This window comes from Natator depressus, chromosome 3, assembly GCF_965152275.1.
Source record: "Natator depressus isolate rNatDep1 chromosome 3, rNatDep2.hap1, whole genome shotgun sequence".
Classification (NCBI taxonomy): Eukaryota; Metazoa; Chordata; order Testudines; family Cheloniidae; genus Natator; species Natator depressus.
In genome coordinates, this window is record NC_134236.1 from 208,322,224 (window position 1) to 208,344,402 (window position 22,179).

Genomic DNA, 22,179 nt, shown 5'->3' on the forward strand with positions numbered 1-22,179 from the left:
GACCTATACCCTCAGGCCAGTGTAATTCGTGGCTAAAATTCCACCGCGAAGGGAATAAGGAAGGAATGTTCATCTGGGAGGTGATGAGCATGTATTAATAAGGGCAGCTCTTCAAAGTTACTCAGAGATTTGTAATTCCAGCACCATACACCACCTGCCATTGTTAGTCACGCTAACAGCGTGCTTAAACAAAGGACTACGGCCCAGAGCCTCAAAGTAATTTAGGTGCCTAACTCCCATTGGAGCCAGTGGCCTCCAGATCTTAAAGCATGAGCTATTAGTGGGCGCTGTTGCAACTCATATCCTCTGTGGATTGGCACAGAACGCCCATTCACCACCAGTGAGCTACATGGGTTTGATTCATGTTGTTTTGTGTCCTTGAGTGCTGTTCTCATTCAGTTAAAATCATTGGATTTTAAAACGGCCGGATTGTTGTAGCCCGTCCCAGCACTGAGTGGCCTTTTGCCTAGTGGCTGCACTATGCAAAGAGTTTGAGTCTGCTGGTCCTTTGAAGTTAAAATTCTTTTCGGTCAAGCCACAGAAGTCTGTGTTTTTAAACCCTGAGATTCCTGGTTCCGTTCTTGCAGTTGAACTGACAAAGGGCATTACCACACTGAACAATCAGAAAAAAAATGCGGCCAAAATGTGTCGTAAGATATTGAATTTGCCACTCACATTTGCCATCCCAGCTGACTTGGTTCTGGAGACTTTGCCAGAAAATTACTTGGGACAGGGCTGGAATCCCATTTGAAGGGACCCCATTGGCACCAGGAGATCCAGGCAGCAGGGCTGAAGGGAGAGGTCTCTAAAAAGAATGGAAGAAAAAGTTTTTTAAACAACGGCCATGTATGGAAAAAATGGATTGTCTCCATTTGAGTGAAAAGGGGAGGCTGGTGACATTTTGGTGTTATGTTCAGGGCACACACAGAGAGAGTTAGAAATTCAGCAGCAGGACTCTCCCGGCAAGGTTGTGACAGAACACCGACTCTAACACACAACAGCCAAGTACAGAGACAAAACAGGCTGCTCCCTGAGCCAGAGAGCCACTGCTCAGCCCTCCTTACCTGAGGCTGCCTGTCTGCAGACGGACTATGGAAGACCCAGATAAGGGCTTCCCTACAGAGCCCCTTAGCCTGCCAGCAGGACCAGGAAACCTCTTAAAACTTAGTGACAGCATGCCATTTTAACACAGCTTTCAATACACCACATTAGGTGTGACGGCTACACTACTGTTTTTATGGCAATGAAAATTAACGCTGTCTGTGGTTAATTGATTTATAATGATTATTATTAGCATTGCAGTAGCACCTGAGAGCCCTAGTCATGGGCAGGGCTCCCCTGCTGTACAGGAACAGAAGGAAAAGACAGACCCAGCCACGCTTACCCCCAAACCGGGAAACACTGATTTGCAGTTGGTAGTTCTTTGCACGGCGAAAGAAAGCAAGGCACCGCACAGGCCGACTGCAGCCTCTTCCCCGAGTGAGGTTTTCTGTTTGCTGCTAGCAGCTAGACCACATATAAAAGTTGATGAGTCTTGGCTACTGCCTCGGAGCTAACTGAGCTGATCCTTTCGCTCTGGTAGTAGAACTCTGTGTGTTCGAGCCAGAGGCAGGAGATTTGTTCCTTGCAGCCGACACGAGGCATTCTTACGCTGAACAGCCAGAGGAAAATGCTGCCAAAGAGTGTCATGAGGCATTCAGTTTCCACTTAGATTTACATATGGCTGAAATTAGGCCTGTTTTGTAATGCATGCAAGTATGTTACTCATTCAGGTTGCAAACTCGTATTTTGTGTGTGCACGTTCATTTTTCTTACTGGATTGATTTAGTGCGGGTGGGGGAGGGGGGTGACATATTTCAAGAAAAGCAAGTGGAAGATTTTTGTCCATGATACATGGTGCAGCATAATTCAGTTGATTACTAATTCCAGAGAGAGGAAACAAACCCATGCTGTCATGTCTTGTATCTTCCTTCAAACATTTAATCTCCTCTTTCCTGGCTCTCATGCTTCAGAAAATCAGAGCCATTAGAGATGGGAAAGACCTGTCAGTTTGTCTGCCACTGCAGTGTTGTGTAGGATAATAAAGACAGAATGGAGACAGACAGGATCTTTGCTCCCACACTTCAAGGAGTATCCATATTAAACAATTCTCTGACTGTTTCTGTCCTTCACCGTGGGATGGATCCGAAGTCCACTGAAGTCAGTGGAAAGAACCACTGAAATTCAGGGGCTAGGATCAGGCTGGAAGTTGCCAGATACTGAAATAGCCCTGGCTTGTTCGGGATGGAGTGACGTGAGTCAGTATTTCCATGGAGCCAGTTTTCCCCTCTCCCCATTTGTTTGTGCCTTCTTAAGCCACAAGTTTGGAAGCCTCTCTTTCCAGGTGCCCAGCTCAGGGGCACTGGAACCAGGTGGGGGGGGGGGGGCTAAGCACTCCTGCAGTGGAAATATTGGGGGGGGTCTACCCCCACATAAACTCAGGCCCATGTGGGTGGCCAGGGAAGCACAAGCAGGATGTGGAGGGGCTGGAGGAACTGCCGCCATGTCCTGCATCGGGCTGGGGAGCAGGTAGGAACCCACCGGGACCCCCCCCTTCCCAGCCAACTGCCACTGCACCCCCTGGCAATTCTCCCCTCCTGTCCCTCTGGTCCCCCATTCACAGCACGCTTCCGCCACGGGCTTAACTGGCCTCTTTTCTACAGGGGCTGAGCTCCCCAGGAGCTGCAAATGCCCCAAGTGTCTCCTGCTGGCACCCGAGCCTGGAGGCGGCCGAAGTGGTCTGGGAAAGGCGGCTGTTTGAGGGTGAATGCCTCAGGGCAGGGGCTGTCTCTCATTGTGTGTGTGCGGCGTGTCTGGCAGCCTCTCGGGGTTGTTGAAATACAACATGAGGTCATAGTCGTATTTCAGTGCTGCCCTTTGGGGCTGTCGTCGTCTGTGTGTGTGCAGCGCCCAGCATCCTGGTGTCCTGCTCCCTGGCTGGGGCTCCTAGGTGCTGCCTCGCCTGCCGAATGTCACTTCTGAGGGGTGACAGTCCGGCAACGCCCACGCGTCCGGGGTCACGGTGACGCCGGGGCGTAGCTGTCTGACACTGGCAATGCCTAGGACTCCCTGAAAGGGTCGCTCAGTAGCGCAGCCTGCCTCCCCCGGGGATGCGATCTGTGACAGCCCTACTCGAACAGGGCTTCTCTCTCCTTTTTGTCTGGCCAATAGTCAATTTGCCCCCCAGAAATGCAGTTTGGGGGGCACGGTAACAATCGGTGAATTCAAGGAATGGTTCAGCTGGGGGGCGGGGCGGGGGGTAAAGTGCTTTGTTTTGGCCCTGTTGAAATGAAGCGTTTCAAATGGTAATTTCAGAACAGTGATCTGTTTAGAAATCTACCCTTTTTTTTCATGCAAATTTAAAAAGGGTGGGGAAAAAAACAGAGAATAACCAAAAAAGAAAAAAAAAATCGAAAATGTAATTTGACCTCAGACAAAAAATTTCCCTCACTCCCTTTTTCTTTATGTTGACTCTGTGTTGGTGCATTTTTTCTCCCACTCTGTTTATCTGTCCAATTTATTTTTCTAGTAAGAATAATAATTCTCTCTCTCTCTCTCTCTCTCTCTCTCCCCCTCCCTTCTTTCTTCAACATCTCCAATGCCTTTTCTACCTCCTTTTGTAATCTCCCCTCACCCCCATGTCCATCATGGCTAAACCAGGCTTCCTCCTCATCTCAAGGGTAGAGGGGAAGGTTTGGCAGCTAAGAAAGCTGAGGTGAAACTTGTGATGGAGGCAGCTGGTTGGCAGATAGGGAGTGATCAACTTTTCTTGGTTAGTCACATGAAAGGTCAACCATATCCTTCTCTCACTCTTCAGAGATGGATCTCTAGAAATCAGAGATTCCAAAAGTGTGTGTGCCTTTGTAGCTACATGCTTTGCCCATGTTCAGGGTTGGACCCGCCTGCTTCCTTCCCCAACCCCTGCAAAAAACGGTTTCAGTTCAACCAAACCACGTTGTTTTGGATTTTTCAGGTTGGCTGTCAAACCAAAAAACCCATTCGTCACTCAGCTCTAATCCCTCCCTGCTGAGAGTGGCCAAATAAGCATCTAGTCGTCCTGTCCCCGAGGAGATGAATGCCTTTTACCAGGAAATGATGTGCCACCAATTATTTCACCGGTGACGAGTCCTTCCTGGTGGGCTTTCAGGACCCTGGAAAAAGCTGCTCATGAACCAACTCGTCTAGAGGAGCTTCCTCAAATTGCCATTTCATGCTTATTAATTCCACTTTCTCCCAGCTTGACACCTTGGGCAGGGGAGGAGGGAACAATAAGAGAACTAAGCACCCATGAGCTCAAGGCAGAATCCCCATGCTGCTGAATGAAGCACCCAGATTCATAGATGTTAAGGCTAGAAGGGATAAGTAAATCATCTAGTCTGACCTCCTCCCTAATACAGGCCAGAGAATTTCACCTGGTTACTCCTGTACTGAGCCCAATAACGATCCATTCTCACCTACTGATTTCTGTTGGATTGAAGAGCAAATGGTGCATCGAACATCCAGAATATGCTCCATGCCAGGGGGAACTGTACGGTGTTACCCGCTGTGCTGTTTTGATTTCTTCCTCCAGCAGCTCTCTTTTCAGCCGTGCACGCTCCAGACTTGCTCCACTCCGGCACGCCTCTCCCCGTGCCCGTCACGCCCCCTACACCGGAGTGGAGGGCAGTGAGCCCGCTATGCCCCCTCTAGGCCAACTGAGGATTCCCCCATGATTTGGGCTGGCTTCGGGTTGCACCCACACAGAGAACTCGGGATGTGGCCCATGGTCTCTGAGCTCCCATTCTCAGGAGTGGTGATGCCCCATTCATGACTTGAATAAGGAGTTTCTGCTAACATCCGGAAGAGCATGCCAGGTTCGCTGGCGGGATGCTGGTCCTGCCGTCCATCTGGCCCCGAACCTCTGAAAATTCCTTTGCTTGAGCTTCTGACTTCTCCTGAATGCAGGAATCTTCAGAGCCAAAGCCAGAACTGGAGCTTTCCAGCACCCTGATTTCCTTTTTGAATGAGAAACTCCTGCAAGGCGGCACCTCTTCCGAGGGATCAGTCTTCTCAGGGCAGCAATTCCACCAGCACACGTTCTGGCGCTTTCTCAGAGAGAATCGATCACGGCAGTCCTGTTTCTCTGGCAGATTGCTTCCCATTCTCCACGGCTTGTGTTGGCCTCGGCTTCCACCGGCATAAACATCTCAGTGTGCCGTGGTCACAGAGGTGACCCCAATGCAAAAGAGCCGCTGAGAAGAGACCGGCTATTCTTCTGTCAGATGAATTTGCTGGCTCCTGTTGAAGCAATCCCTGCAAGTTCCCGAGTATAGTCTCCGCGGCTGACTGCAGCATTCTCTCTAGCGTCTATGTGGTAACACGTGCCACAGATTTCTGACCAGTCAATGTCCATCCTTGGTTTATCAGATGTAGCTGTACCCTGAACTGGTGCATTCAGCGTTGTGGCTCTGGACATATTCCAAGCAAGGAAAAAGTGCTTCCAGACGTTCTTCTTGGCACTGCTGTTTGGTCTGCAGAGAAGCCATGAAAAGAAGGCAATGAGGGGTCCCGGGGATGTTATAGTGCTGATCATGGAGGTCTGTGAGTGCCACAAGGGAACATTTCCTGGCTTTATGTTTGTGATTTACATTGATTGCATTGTAGAACTTTACAGTCTAATATAAGTTTTTGCAGCTGTGTTGGGAGCAATAAAGAAGAAAATCATGGCATGAAGAGCCTTCTGGTCCTGACATAAACTTCACCATGTTACGTATTAACTCTGCTCTCAGCATCATATATCTTGTCCATGTACAGCAGCATTAGCACTTCCAGAACTTCTGTCAGGGTCTGCTGCCTCAGTCCCCCAAATGACCATCCCTTCCACAGAAGAACAGAGAAGAAATGTCTCACTAAAATACCCGCTGATTGGCTTGTCTTTGCAGTTCAGAGAACAGACTACAGGATGATAACTACTATCGGTTTGTGAGAACTAAATCCTAGCATTGTAAAATTCAGCTGCAGGACTGGCTGGAAAACGAGGATTCAGTGAAACATCTGAGGTTTGATGTTTGCTTTTGTTCTGCATTGGAATGAACCCAAGACGTTTTGTGAAAACCAGAAAGAGAGAGAGAAACATCCCCTGTGATGGGGTATTTACCCCACACATGCCATGAAAGGGTTAATATGGGCCTGAAAGGCCAAATCCAGCCTGGGTGCAGCTGGAGGTTGGGCCAGGCCTAATTAAAGCTACAGGCCAGCTGTGGGGAGCTGTTTTTTCCCCCCATGAAGAGCTGGGTGAGCCCAGCTGGATGGGAGAGCCCCAGAAGAGGGAAGGCAGCAAGTTCCCTCTCTCTGGGAAGCATCCTGGAAAAAATACTGACAAGGAGAGATGAGCCGGAAGTCTGACAGGCCCTGGTGTGCTGTAGCCTGCCTGAACCCTGAGGCCATGGCGCTGATCCAGGCCTAGAAGCCTGTGGCTAGACAGGAGGACTGGCTAAAGCAGCAGAGGTGGCTGCCAGCTGAAGGTTTGGTTTCTAAATACAACACGTTAGGGCTTTAGCAAAGGATTCCTTGGCCCCGGAAGAGGCAGGTCTCTGTACAGTAGTCAGGCCAGAGAGCCAGGACACTCCCATGTCAGAATAGGCAAAAGGAGAGAAGGGGAGGGGGAAACTGAGGCAAGTGGCTGCAACACACATCCAGCCAGGAGGGAGGTACTGGGTTAGCAACCTGCCACACATCCCCACCCCAGAATAGCCAGCTGGGCCAAACATTCCCTTGGGATGTGGGAGACCCAGGATCAAGTCTCTGTAATTCAGAGCAGGGACTTGAGCCTGCGCTTTCCCAGATCCCGTGTGAGTGTCCTGAACAGCTGGTGGCTCAGGAGAGGGTCTCTCTCTGTCTCTCTCGACCAGAAATTCCATCCTGGGCCTGAGAAACTTTCCCACCTAAAGTCTCGTTGGAACGATACAGTCCCATGAAAATTCCCAAGCAGCTGCAGTCAGCACAGCGCTAACCAGTATCAAGCTTGGGATCAGTCTTTGTGGTCCACCTCCTAGCCTGTTCTCAATCTCCCCTTTGTAGTCCTGTTGTGTTAGCACAAATTATGGAGCGATCAGTGGTTGTTCTTTAGTTAAGGTTGTGACTTGGTTTCTGTTAAAAGAAGAATGTTGAATCCTCTCTAAATCTATATTAGATAGTCAGATTGGCTTGAAAACTGGTATGCTAGTTTCAGGGGCAGGGTAAAGTTTGTGGTGAAGATCTGAGGTCATTTGATCGTGGTATTATTTAAATCTTCACCATGCTATTAAACTCTCCATCAATGGGTGAAGGGGTACACACATCAACCCTACCTGGGGCCACCCATGGGGCCACCACAGAGATTCATGGATTCTCAGAATTAAACCAGATCTAGGACTTCACTAAACTTTCTGGCTCTGTGCCTTGGTTTCCCCTCCCACCCTTTGTCTGTTAGACTGTGAGCTCTTTGAGGAAGAGGTTGTCTTTCACTGTGGGTTTACCTAGTGTCCCGCACAATGGAACCTAAATTTGGCTGGGGCCTCTAAAACCTATTTTAATGTGGATGCTACTAACAGAATACCTCTGCTTGTGTGTATTGTAAAGGAAGGAAGGCCCTGTATGCAGGAAAGGAAAACAGGAGTCATCACCCATGTCTGTTGTTGGTTTGTTTCAGAGCATCGTACCCCCCAGGGGAATGTTTTTCAGTCAGTTGAAACTTAGGCGTTGTGATAAGATGCGGCTCACGCACGTAGCACAAAGTAGTGGAGAAATCAGCAAAACGAAGTCATTTGGGTCTGAAATTCAAAAGCTGTTTGTGGCAAGGGCCCCCTGTCATTATGTGCATTCAGCGGCTCTCACTAGAACAGGTCAGAGAAACTTCAATGGAACCATAGTCTCTTGAAATTTGAAACTCTTCACAAAATCAGGCCAAGTTTTGCCAGAATGTGTTTGTGGAAGAAAAGCAGGAGAGAGTTCTGACAATGTCGAAACGGTTTTGACGTTTTTGGAATGAAATGTTTCAATGTTTTGTTTTAAAGTGACTGTATTTCTTTTTTATTTTTTATTATGTGCTGTATAATATAACACACAATTTAAAGAAAAGTCACAATCAAAATGAAATGTTTTGATTTTAATGATTTTTTCCCCAGAATTTTCCTTTGTGCAGAATTTTGAAACTTTTGGGGTTTTGCTCTGAACGGAAATGACGTCAGAATTTGACATCCCAAAATCCTTTGTGAAATGGCACTTTTGCAATCTCTGTCTAGCCGGGGCCTTGTTAGTTGCTACCCTAACCCAATAAAATCCAGGGCCACCCATCTCCAAATAGGGGTTTGGATTTAGGGAGGAGACTGTTTCTTAGGTTAGGTCTACACTGTAAGCTGGGGATGTGATTTCCCTGCTCGTAGACACGTGTTCACTGAGCTCGCGCGAGTAGCAATAGCAGTGTAGACGCGGTGGTTTGGGTGTTGAGGGCAGAGATGTAGCTGAGCACCTGAGCCAGGCCAAGTACCTGCCCAGGGCAGGTACTTGCTCAGCATAGCTCAGCCATGCCTCCGCTGCCACGTTCGGCTGCCCCACTTCGCTGGCGTGAGTACGTGTGCACAAGCAGGGCAATCACACCCCTAGCTCATGGTTTAGACACAGCCTTAAGGGGCTGATACCCAGAACTAGTCGGACAGTAACTAGGGAGAAATTGTGGATGATTTCAACACTATATTAACAGTGACTGATATTAGACGATTTGTAGTTTCTTCCCGTATTGTTAAGCAATGGAATGAATCCAGTTGCTGGGCCAGTTCTTGCTACCCTGTTGATTTATTTTATTTATCCGCTATCTCTTCTTTGCTTATTCTTTACAGCCAGTGTTCATTTTACTTCTTCTCTCTTTTGTATACAGGGCAGGTCTTTGTTCTGTACCTCCTGTTTCATTTGTGGCCTGGATGTAATCTCTCCACATTCACAGGACAGCTAAGCCAACAATACCACATCGCCCAGCTTGTCTTGGCAAGGAATCTTTTAGGGTTGGGCGCTAATATGCTGCCGTGGTTTCTGGTCCGGAAGGGTAACCGCACCTTTTTCAGGGTTGCGGATTGCAAAGCTGTTCTCGGTTTGGGAAACGTTTCCTTTCTTAGTGCTTTATTTTTCAGAATTAAATTCTTCTAAAATAAACGGCCTTTTGAATCAGCTGGGGGAAAACGGTTAGCAGCGTGGGTGTTTCAGGGTTGAACGACCGCCATGGAACCCTAGGAATAGATGCTACTCGTTCTAGCGGGCTACGCGCATACGTTTCTCTCCTTCAGACATAATCTCTGTCGCTACTCAGAAGGTAGGCTGCTTCTCCCGTAGAACATCTCGACAAAAACAGGGAAATGGTTTTTGTCAACATTTTCCATGGAAAAGTTCAACTCCTCAGCAGCAACATCAAGAAGTATTTTTTTTTTAACCAAAAACCTAAATAAGTCCATTTGGAAATGCTGCCTTGGTGCCTTATGGGAGTTGTAGTCGAGTGCTTTGGCGTCCTGGTTGGAGACTACATCTCCCACAATGCATCACCATGTCTACTCATGGTGAGGGGAGACAGTTGCATCATGGGGCATGTAGTCTGGCCAGGGAGCCTGGCCCTCAGAGAAGAAAGGAACATGTGGAAACCAAACTACAGCTCCCATGAGACACTGTGGCAGGATAGCCAAATCAAAACATTTTTGGTTTGGGGTGTTTGTTTTTCAACAAAAACATAATTTTTTTCTGCAGAAACAGTCACATTTTGGCAATAACCCTGTTTAAAAAAAAAAACAAGAAAAGTTATGTTGGAAAATTTACAACCAGCCCCAATGGTTTTCTATAGTGAATTCTAGGCCTTGGTCTTGGAGAACCCCATTGTCATTAGCTCACGAAAGCTTATGCTCAAATAAATTTGTTAGTCTCTAAGGTGCGACAAGTCCTCCTTTTCCATTGGAGTCAGTCTCTTGAATTGGGAATATGGTGATGTTGTTTTATTTAGGGAACTCTGTTTTACCCAGCCTTTATTTTCATAGAACCATAAGGCTGGAAGGGACCGTGAGAAGTCATCAAGTCCAGTCCCCTACTCTGGATGTGGAAAAAGCTAATGTACTCAATGCTTTTTTTGCCTCTGTTTTCACTAACAAGGTCAGCTCCCAGACTGCTGCGCTGGGCATCACAGAATGGGGAAGAGATGGCCAGCCCTCTGTGGAGATAGAGGTGGTTAGGGACTATTTAGAAAAGCTGGACGTGCACAAGTCCATGGGGCCGGACGAGTTGCATCCAAGAGTGCTGAAGGAATTGGCGGCTGTGATTGCAGAGCCCTTGGCCATTATCTTTGAAAACTCGTGGCGAATGGGGGAAGTCCCGGATGACTGGAAAAAGGCTAATGTAGTGCCAATCTTTAAAAAAGAGAAGAAGGAGGATCCTGGGAACTACAGGCCAGTCAGCCTCACCTCAGTCCCTGGAAAAATCATGGAGCAGGTCCTCAAAGAATCAATCCTGAAGCACTTACATGAGAGGAAAGTGATCAGGAACAGTCAGCATGGGTTCACCAAGGGAAGGTCATGCCTGACTAATCTAATCGCCTTTTATGATGAGATTACTGGTTCTGTGGATGAAGGGAAAGCAGTGGATGTATTGTTTCTTGACTTTAGCAAAGCTTTTGACACGGTCTCCCACAGTATTCTTGTCAGCAAGTTAGGGAAGTATGGGCTGGATGAATGCACTATAAGGTGGGTAGAAAGCTGGCTAGATTGTCGGGCTCAACGGGTAGTGATCAATGGCTCCATGTCTAGTTGGCAGCCGGTGTCAAGTGGTGTGCCCCAGGGGTCGGTCCTGGGGCCGGTTTTGTTCAATATCTTCATAAATGATCTGGAGGATGGTGTGGATTGCACTCTCAGCAAATTTGCGGATGATACTAAACTGGGAGGAGTGGTAGATACGCTGGAGGGGAGGGATAGGATACAGAAGGACCTAGACAAATTGGAGGATTGGGCCAAAAGAAATCTGAGGAGGTTCAATAAGGATAAGTGCAGGGTCCTGCACTTAGGATGGAAGAATCCAATGCACCGCTACAGACTAGGGACCGAATGGCTAGGCAGCAGTTCTGCAGAAAAGGACCTAGGGGTGACAGTGGACGAGAAGCTGGATATGAGTCAACAGTGTGCCCTTGTTGCCAAGAAGGCCAATGGCATTTTGGGATGTATAAGTAGGGGCATAGCCAGCAGATCGAGGGACGTGATCGTTCCCCTCTATTCGACACTGGTGAGGCCTCATCTGGAGTACTGTGTCCAGTTTTGGGCCCCACACTACAAGAAGGATGTGGATAAATTGGAGAGAGTCCAGCGAAGGGCAACAAAAATGATTAGGGGTCTAGAGCACATGACTTATGACGAGAGGCTGAGGGAGCTGGGATTGTTTAGTCTGCAGAAGAGAAGAATGAGGGGGGATTTGATAGCTGTTTTCAACTACCTGAAAGGGGGTTCCAAAGAGGATGGCTCTAGACTGTTCTCAATGGTAGCAGATGACAGAACGAGGAGTAATGGTCTCAAGTTGCAATGGGGGAGGTTTAGATTGGATATTAGGAAAAACTTTTTCACTAAGAGGGTGGTGAAACACTGGAATGCGTTACCTAGGGAGGTGGTAGAATCTCCTTCCTTAGAGGTTTTTAAGGTCAGGCTTGACAAAGCCCTGGCTGGGATGATTTAACTGGGAATTGGTCCTGCTTCGAGCAGGGGGTTGGACTAGATGACCTTCTGGGGTCCCTTCCAACCCTGATATTCTATGATTCTATGATTCTATGATTCTTTGGCAGGACCGAGTAAACCCAGACCATCCCTGACAGGTGTTTGTCCTACCTGTTCTTTAAAACCTCCAGTGATGGGGATTCCACAGCCTCCCCTGGAAGCCTGTTCCAGAGCTTTAGTACCCTTACAGCTTGAAAGTTTTTCCTAATACCCAACCTAAATCTTCCTTGCTGCAGATTAAGCCCATTACGTCTTGTCCTAATTCAGCGGCCATGGAGAACAACTGATCACTGTCCTCTTTAGAACAGCCATTCACGTATTTGAAGAGCACGATCATCTCCCCCCTCAGTCTTCTTTTCTCAAGACTAAACATACTGTTTTGTTTTGTTTTGTTTTTACCGTTCCTCACAGGTCAGGTTTTCTAAACCTTTCGTCATTTTTGTTGCTCTCCTCTGGACTCTCTCCAGTTTGTCCTCATCTTCCCCAAAGTGGGGCACCCAGAACTGGACACAGTGCTCCAGATGAGGCCTCACCAGTGCTGAGTAGAGCAGGACAGTTACCTCCCGTGTCTTATATACGATATCCCTGTTAACACCCGCAAAATGATATTAACTTATTTTGCTACTGTATCACATTGTTGACTCATGTTCAGTTTGTGATCTGCAATATCCCTCAGATCCTTTTCAGCAGCACGACCACCTAGCCAGTTATTCCCCAATTTGCTGTTGTGCATTTGACTTCCCATCCTAAGGGAAGTACTTTGCACTTGTCTTTATTGAATTTCATCTTGTTGCCCATCCATTGTGCTGCCCATCTTGCCTGCTTAACAGATGTTCATTAGTATTTAGACTCTGCAAGGGACAGTATTTACCAGGCTGCTGTTTCTGGTGTTCTCTTCACAATCAAAAGGAGATGATCATGATGGTCCTATAGTCCATTAGTTTATGAATCAAAATAAAATCCTATCTGCGGGGAACAAAGTGTGTGAGACTCAGACATCCCTCTGGAAGTTAACAGCCAGCTTCCAAGGACTCCGTCTTTCAAGGGATTGGCTGCTTTGCAAAAAAGGCCACTGCTGGAGAGGGACTAGAGCAGTGCTGCTCTCAAGCTTTTCAGATTTCACAATACATCTTCAGTCAAAGCATCCTCTTCCCTTCCACGGGTGGGGTCCTCCCTCAGGGCTCACAGCGGGAGTAACCCTTGGGCTCTCCCCGGTGCAGGGCCCAGATTGTCTCTCGCCCCTGTGCACGGCAGTCAGGGAGAGGTGAGAAGGTGGCTGTCGGCTTGCTCCTGGCTGCCTTTGTGCCCTTCAGGGCAAATTAAAAAACCAGATTGATGCTGAGGGGACCTGGGCTTATGTCCAGGCTGCCAGTTCCCTTGTGACCTTGAGCAAGTCCCTGTGTGCCGCTCCTCCCCCTCTGTAAAAGGGGGGTAATGGTCCCGAGCTACCTCCCAGGGGCCTTGTGAGGATCCGTTTACATGGTGAGATTCCAGTTCCTCTCCCCAGGTACAGGGCTTTGTACACTTTTGTGCGGCCTCTCCTCTCGTGGGGGTGGCTGGGGGCTGTACTCTGTTATATGGGTGAGCCCCTCCAGTTGTATTGGCATCTGCAAATCTGATCATGATTAAATTAATCCCCAGAGGAACAGCCAACGAGGAAATTGACGAAGCAGCCACGCAGAGGGCCAAGAGGTACTTAACTATCTGTACAGCCCAATAGCTAGTGCATGAGAGACTGGCACTCAGGAGACCTGGGCCCTGTTCTTCATGCAGCTGCTGACCCCCGGGGTGACCCTTGGCAAGTCACTCTTCCATTCCCCATCTGTAATTTGGAGGGGGGTTATGATATCTGCCTCGTCTGCAAAGCACTTGGTGATCTTTGGGTGAAGTCTGTTGTGTGAGGTGGTGGACAGAACCCCTACAAGAGACGGGTGGGATCTACGGAATGGGAATTGGCAGGACAGATCCAAAGAGTGGTGTCAATCGGTGTTGCTAATGTCTGCCTGGCTTCCCAGCAGGAACATGTTGCTACAAGCTGCTAACGGGTCTGGCATGCGTCGTGCAGTGCGTGGATGGGTAAAAACTTGTGCAAAGGAAGCTCGAGACCCTCAGGAGGAACCGCAGCTCTTTACAAATAGCCTGGCCCCGTTTACAAACCCGAGCACCTCCCCCACTCGATGGGAAGATCAGATGGTGCCACGAGGAAACCTGTGAATTCTTATCTAGAAACAAGAATGGGCCTGATTCCAATCTCACGCCAACTGACTTTACACCAGTCTCACCCTCTTGATGTTGCTTCTAACTGACACCGATAGATGTATTGTTGTTTCTATTACACCCGTGGGCCCTGCAGGAATCAGTTCCTTTCCCGATGCCGGTCACTATTTTTACCATTTTTTGACATGCATCCGATGAAGTGAGCTGTAGCCCACGAAAGCTTATGCTCAAATACATGTGTTTGTCTCTAAGGTGCCACACGTCCTCCTGTTCTTTTTGCGGATACAGACTAACACAGCTGCTGCTCTGAAACCTGTTTTTACCAAGGCTCTTGAAGGAAATATAAAATCATTGCTGATAAAGTTTGCAGTGGCACAGATGGGCGGGGTGGGAAAGAGAGGTGAGGACAGGTCACTGGTGCAGCGCGACTTGGATCACTTGATGCAGTGGGTGAAACCAAAACACCAGGGCCTTTTAATGCAGCTTCATCAATGTAGGAACAAAGAGTGTAGGTTCCACTAACCAGCTGGGGGACTGGACCCCAGAAAGCAGCTACTCTGAAATGGACCTCGGGGTCATGGTGGATAACCACTTAGCATAAACTCCCAGTGTCATGCGGCAGCTAAGAGATGTAAGATGACCTCTTAGGTTATTAACAGGGCAACATCGAGCAAAAGTCGGAAGGTGATGATAGACCCATTCATGACCCCAATACTGGATACTGTGTGAGTTCTAGTGTCCGCACTTTTAAAAGGATGTAGAAAAATTGGGAAGAGTTCACAAAAGAGCAACAAGAATTCTGCGAGGTCTGGAAAACCTCCCTTATAGTTGGAGACTAAAGGAGCTCAGTCTTTTTCACTTCACATAGAGAAGATGAAGAGGTGACTTGATCAGAGTCTATAATTAACGTGAGAGGGGAAAGATGTATGATACTAGAGGGCTCTTTTATCAAGCAGACAAAGGCATTGCAGGAGCCAATGACTGGAAATGTACGTCATCAAAATTCAGTTTAGAAATAAGATGCCGTTAGTTAACGGTGAAGGCAAGTAACCAGTGAACATTTCACCAAGGATTGTGGTAAATTCTCCATCTCTTGGCGTCTTTAAATCAAGGTTCGATTGCTTCCCAAATGGTACTAAAGTGAAGTCAGTGTGAAGCTTCATGTGCTTAAAGTTAAGCAGGTGCTTAAGTGCTTTGCTGGATCAGGGCCTCTTGCCAGGCAACTGGACCAGCTGGAACACCTTGTACATGAGAACCCAGATGACCAGAAATCAAGGCAAATCAGAGAGAGCTGCTTGTGTTCTTTTACCATCTACTGGATAGGTGGCTTTGACATAATGGGGTATAATCCAGACCAGTGTGGGGCTGAGTGTCCCTGCCCTGTGATCTTGCAATATCTTGCTGTTGTAGCTTCCAACCTGGACTCCTCAGAACCAGCCACCAGCCTGCAGCCCACTCCCAGATGTGTTTGTGTAACTGTAGCCTGCAAGTTACACCCTGGTTCTCACCAACCTGGGTTGAACTGCAGAGTGCCCCCGACGCACCCCCAGTCCCAGACTTACCCCAGTAAGGTATGTCCTGCACTGTCCAGTCCTCTCCCAGGCAGTCCAGAAATAAGTTGGTTATTCCTTTCAGGGAATAATATACACAAGCTTATCATGATAAATGAAGTTACCCAGACACTATAACTTTAAACACACTAGATTAGATGAAACAATAAAACAAGTTGATTAACTATGAAGAGATACCTTCTAAGTGAGCACAAGTAATGAGCTCTCTATCGTTCCCCATCTCCTGTCGTGTGCTTCATCCCAACCTAGTGGTTATCCACCTAAGGGTTTCTTGATGGTTCACAGGGTTAGAATCCTCCTGTTCTACAGAACTTGGGGCAAAAGACATATCTGGATTCAAGACTAAGCTTGATAAGTTTATGGAGGGGATGGTATGATGGGATAGCCTAATTCTGGCAATTAATTGATCTTTGACTATTTGCGGTAAATATGCCCACTGGCCTGTGTTGGGATGTTAAATGGGGTGGGATCTGAGTTACTACAGAGAATTCTTTCCAGGGTGTCTGGTTGGTGAGTCTTGCCCACATGCTCAGGGCTCAGCTGATCGCTATATTTGGGGTCGGGATGGAATTTTTCTCCAGGGCAGATTGGCAGAGACCCTGGGTGTTTTTCACCTTCCTCTGCAGTGTGGGGCACGGGTCACTTGCTGGAGGATTCTCTGCACCTTGAAGTCTTTAAACCACGATTTGAGGACTTCAGTTGCTCAGACAGAGGTTAGGGGCTTGATACAGGAGTGGGTGGGTGAGATTCTGTGGCCTGCGTTGTGCAGGAGGTCAGACTAGACGATCATAATGGTCCCATCTGACCTTAAGGTCTATGATTCTTGGAACAATCCATTCAAATGCATGCATGATCCTGGGGTGACAGCCTGCACTTACCTTGCTCAGTGGTTCTACTGTTCCTAGCAGTAGGAAATTCAGACAGATGCCTCTCATTCCTCGTAATCTTTTGTCCCAGAACAGTGTGCTGAATACATGATCAGAAAATGACCTGGGGGGGGACGTTGGTCTGCAAGGCTTTCAAGGCTTGTCATTCTCTTCAGTTTCTATTAAAGTGCAGAAAACCCCAGACGTAGGCACCTTAAAGTGGCGCTTCCCAGTCTTTCATTTCAGACTGTGTGTTTGGAGTAGTCAGCCCCAATTTCTAGCTTTAAAAGTCCTAAATGCCTTGGAAGATCTTCTCAAGCTTTTGATCTGTGGGCATTCATTACACCTACCATGAAGCTCTCGCTGGCGTCACTCCAGAAGTCTTAGCTGTTGAAGTGTGAACAGTGATAAGCATGTTCTGTAATTTTTTACAGCTCATACGCTGATGCTCTGAGAGGCTGCTGGTAACTGACATGCTGAAAGTATGGTATGTGACTTCGGGAAATGCCACGTATTCTGTATTCCTGAGCAATTTCCTGACACAGCTTACAGATCAGGTTATTACTGCGGTAATGTCCCATTCCTTTTAATAGCAGAAGCATTGAAAGTCAGCAGACAAGGAACCTTTTAATTCCAGTGGGACCGTCCCAACTACTCACTCACCTGTGTTCCTCTACACCCCATGGGACGTACATCTTGTGCTCTAGCCTTTACAAGATAAACACAACCTGCCTGAAATTAACAGGGCAATTACAATAATGCAGCGGTTCTCAAAGTGGGTCATGACCCCCATTTTAATGGGGTCGCCAGGGACAGCATAAGACTTTCTGGGACCCAGGGCTGAAGCTGAAGCCTGAGCTCCACCCCCACCTGGGGCAGTGCGGCTTGGGCTTTCTCCCCCAACCCAGGACTCTAAGCAGGGGATTGACTCAGCCTGCAAACAGCCCACGGCAGGAGGAACTGTTTGAAGAACAAAACGTGACCATGCGATCCAACAGCCATTGAAATTCAGAGTGCTGTTACTGACAGAGGTCCAAAGAGAGGCAAAATATTCTTCTGATCTGTCCGGTGGTCCAGATTGTCTACTACACTGAGCCTTGTCTGGACACTTCTAGGCCCTGGACCTGCTAACACTTATGCAGGCTCTTAAATTTGCTACTGTGAGCCAATAGGATTCCGGTAGCAAAATTAAGCACTTGCCTAAATGTTTGCAGAATCAGGACACAGATAGATAAGGAAAAAGCCAGGGTAGTGGGAGATGGTGACACTAGCAGAGACCTGGAGAGGGCTGCTGAGAGCAGGAAGGCTCCTGCAGGAGACTCCGAGGCTATGTCTACACTGCACTGGAAGCCCAGCGTTAGTGGGACTCGAGTAGGCTGACCCGTGTTAGGGAACCCTGTATTGTTTTGTAACCCTAGGTTAAGAATTTTCTGACCCATACTCGAACCGAGGGCTCTGGTGTCCACACTCCTGTGTGCCGACCCGAGTCAAAGTAACTGTATCCCAGAGTCCCCAGCACCAGAAGTCCTCATGTGGCCACTGTAGCCCAGGGTGCATTGTGGGGAAAACTGTCCTGCCCGCACTGCATGTTACCAGGACAAGGCAAAAGGCTCGCTGAGTTCACTCTCCGTTGCAAACCCACGGGGCTCTCCGATAGTGTCCTTGCAGATCGGCGGTCAGAGGAGAATGGGTTAACGCCGGCCTGAACTCCTGCAGCTTCCGGTTTCAATAGAGTGGAGTGCGGCTTGTGGGGTAGAGAGGACTAAGGAAGTGGTCCTGTGGGATACTCCCAGATGACCTGAGTCAAGCGGGGCTGCAGCTGCAAAGCAATCGAGCTCAGACCCTGGGATCCTGGCTTCACTCGAACTCAGACCCTCCAGCCCTGCAAGGTCCTGGGACCCTGGATTAGCGCAACAGTAGTGTAGACACAAGGAGGGTAAGCCTGGAGCCCGGGCTCAAGCACAGGCTTAGATTGCAGTGTGGACATATTCTGAGACACCCCGGGGGAGAGAGCTGCAGGCAGCAGGAGGCTCCTGAGGCCTGCCGACACAGGGACAGACTCCGGGCAGCAGGGTCTGGGAGGGCCTTGAGGAGGCACGAGGGAGGATGGACTTCGATTGTAGACTCTGAGCACTTCCTTGCCAGTGGGCGGTGATCAATAATGAGGGGTTTATTGGCCAAGAGAAAACCAGCCTTTGTGGAGTTCTTGGGGCGATGCTGGCAGGCCAGGCGCCAGGGCAGGCCAGGTCCCCACATCCCCGCTGGATACTGTGAGATGCAGAGCTGAGATCTGCATGCTCACCTGTGGGTTCACAGTGCTACGGAAGGGACGAAGCGTGTCCATGCCACTTGGACTGTGTGGGTGGGCTGGAGTGTGGGGGGGAGGTAAGGTGTTTCTAGGCATAAGCAAGAGATCCCCAGCTGCTTAGCCTGGGTTAGCCCTAAAGATCAAATAGCCCTTGCTGATTATAGAAGCTGATATTACCTTTTGAATCCTAGGACTGTAATTCATTCGTGTGTCCGTTTGCTTGCTTTAACCCAGTAAATAACTCTCTCATTTCCTGTTCCTATTTAATACATCTTCACATGGTTTACTATAGCACTGTACTATACCTTTACACAGGCGCTGATCTGGGAAAAGGGCTTGGTCCTTTGGGATTAGGCGCAAACTGAATATTGCTGTGATTCTCGGTGCAAGGGGCCATCTATCCCAGAGATACACTCACCTGGATGGCAAGACAGACTGGAGTCCGCCGGGGGCCTGTCTGTCACTCCGTGTTCAGGCTGATAAAGTGCTGGAGGAGTCTGCACTTGGTGCGGTTGCTTGGTGACATCTAAGTTTGGAACTCACAGCTAGTGCAGGGTTTGTGCCCTGGTTTGTAGCAGCCTCACCTGAGGCTGGTACACTCTTCCATCACCGTTAGGAGCATGATGCTTGGGAAGCCCTGAGAAAGGGAAACTGAGGCAGGGTCCCTGCGGGGCTGTCCCAGGCCACAAGCGGGTGCTCTAGACCAGCATCCATCCACACTCCTCAAGAAAGGCAGACCAGTGTCCTGCTGGCTTTGTTCGGATCTCTTCTTTTCCTCTTCTAGCGCTGATCTTCGGGGGTGATGTGTGGGACCTTGGTAGCAATGACCTAGCTGTGACTTTGGCAGATTGCCAGCCATGTCCTGTTTAGCATCTGATATTTTCTTCCACTTGAGATGGGCCATTCTGGTTTGCATTCTTGTTGTAGCATTTTGTTTTCTGGTCTAGTTACCTGAAGTGTAGTGCCTTTGTGACTGCCTCAAAGTTCATATTGTTTGGCTCAAGAAACTTTGTGAGATGTTGGAATGGAGGTTTTTGTCCATCTGTGCACAAGTCTCTGCTCTGGTGGTCCTAATGAAGCATTGTGAGATGGGCGGTGATGCTCTAGGAATGCGAAGTAGGGACCCTTGGAGTGCCCCAGGCTGTTGGTTTTCCTTTTTTTCTTCCCTTTAAAACCCAGTCCTTCGCTGTGTGCTTTTTTGCTAACTCATTTGACTATGCATGGCCCAACGCCATGATGCTTTAGATCTCTGACACTCAGGCAATAATGAAGGGAGGTCACTTAAGCCTTTTTCTACAGAAGAAAGGTGCACTGGTTTAACTTAAATTATTTTTAAAAACTGGTTTAGTTAGTCCGGTGCAAAGCACAGTGTTGACACTCTCTTATTTCAGGTTAGCTTAAATCAATTAGGAATCCCTTTAACTAAATTGGTTTAAAATCACCCCCTAGTTAATTCAGTGCAACAGTCTCATGTAGACAAGCTGCTAAACATCTGTGTACCAGGAGAGGAGCTACTGACTTGCACCTAAAACTGAAATTACTCTCACATTTTGAAGTCTAGATGTGACCTGCTTAACTGTTCGCGTGGGCGAGAGCTTGCAGTTGAGAGGCTTATTCCTGGAAATTCTTGGTTTTGTTTGTACAGCTCCCAGCACAGTGGGGGCCTACGCCATGACGGGGGCTGCCAGGCACTAAAACAACATGAAAAAATAATCATAGTTCCTGAGAAATGAATAGAGGCAGTATGGCCTAGTGGGTAGACGAGTGGACTAGGACTCGAGGGGCCTGGGTTGTATTCCTGCTGGGTGTTCTTGGCACAGTCACTTCCCCACTCTGTGCTCAACTTACACCAGGATAATGGTACTGACCTCCTTTGTAAAGTGCTTTGAGATCTACTGATGCAAAGCACTAGATAAGTGCTAGATATTTGGACTAATGCTCAGAACAACTGTTGGTTCTGTATAAATCCTTGACTTGCTTGGTTTTATTACAGAGACCTCTATATCTAATTTTATCATGTCACCAAGTTCCACTTGTATTGAACCTTCTCTCTCTCTCTCAGCTAGCAGGATATTATTGCACATATTTCAATTCGATGCACGTCGGCTTTTTCACTCACTTAGGAAACACAACACGTCCCCCATTCTCACCAACGTCAAATTAATTTCTCACAACAACCTGGTATATACCACAGAGAAACCGCTCATCAGGCCTGGTTCAACTCCGCATGCTTTCACATTGTTTTCCGATGGGTCTGTTAGACCAGTCAGTGGTTTCATCTGGCGGCTGGCTTGTTGCAAAGACAATGTGCCTTTGTCAAATGACATTTGGGGTGATCATGGAATGCTGCACATTTCTCAGTGACTGTGTTTAGCAGTCGGCAATCCCCTTCCACTCCTGCTCCCTCTGGAACGGATCGCTGTGCTCCAAGCACCAGGATAGGCGGAGCATGCCATCCTGTGCAATTCCTCTTCAGGGCCGCTTATTCCCAGGAAAGCTCACCTCCCCCGCACCTCGGCAAGGTTCCCTCTCAGGCGGAGGGACTCGGGGGACTTCCTGTGCTACATCTTTGCCAGCAATTTAGTTTTCTTCTGATGCCGTTAAGCACCTACACAACACCAAGGTGTCCTAGTTGGGGACTGGCGTTGATTTGCTAGCCAGAGTCAGCTGATGTGGGTCCGGTTACAAATGGCCAGCACGGACCTGGTCAAAAAAATTCCATCAAAGCATTTTTGACAGAACAGAAATTTTTGTGGAAAATGTCTAATTTTATTGAAAATTTTCAGTGTTTTGTCAAAAAAAACAAAAATCCATAGAAAATTTTCAGCAGAACCGAACAATTTTATTTTGGGTGGGGCGGGAAACCACCCAGCTGGATCTGGTTTAATATACCCTTGGGAGATGACTGGGACAGTGTCCACTGATACTTTAACTAGAAGGCTTATTTGCAGGATACAAGAGAACTGGTTCATGTAACTCTGTGGTGCTGGCCAAGGAAAGAGTTGCTTGTGCCAAAGAGAAAAAGTAAATATGGGCCCACGTTCAAATCTGTAATTGGCTTAGTCAGTTTGCCTCTAGGCATGCTGGAATAGCAAAATACAGTGTTACGAGAGAGCAACTGAATTACAGAGGAATTCATAAAGGGGGAGCAAGAGATGAAGTATTCATAGATTCAAAGGCCAGAAGGGACCATTGTGGTGATCTACTCTGACCTCCTGTATTCTCCTTGATGTATAATCCAGGCCTTCTCAAGACATGCGTGACTAGCCAGTATTTCAAGAGGATTACTGTCTCCCCATGTACTCTCACGGTAAAGCACGCACCTGGAGCAAAGGGCGAAGGTCCATGCTGAAGCCAGAGGAAGTTAGCAGAGCTGCCCCCAAAATAAGAGCAATCTACAAAGGAAATCCAATCGAAGGCACCTCTTCAGGGGC

General features: G+C 48.1%; 1 protein-coding gene across 4 annotated transcripts in view; it reads left to right on the forward strand.

Annotated features, from left to right (window-relative positions):
* Positions 1-22,179, forward strand: part of SYNDIG1 (synapse differentiation inducing 1) — a 135,974-nt gene that overhangs the window by 55,456 nt on the left and 58,339 nt on the right. The gene's annotated exons all lie outside the window — the stretch shown is intronic.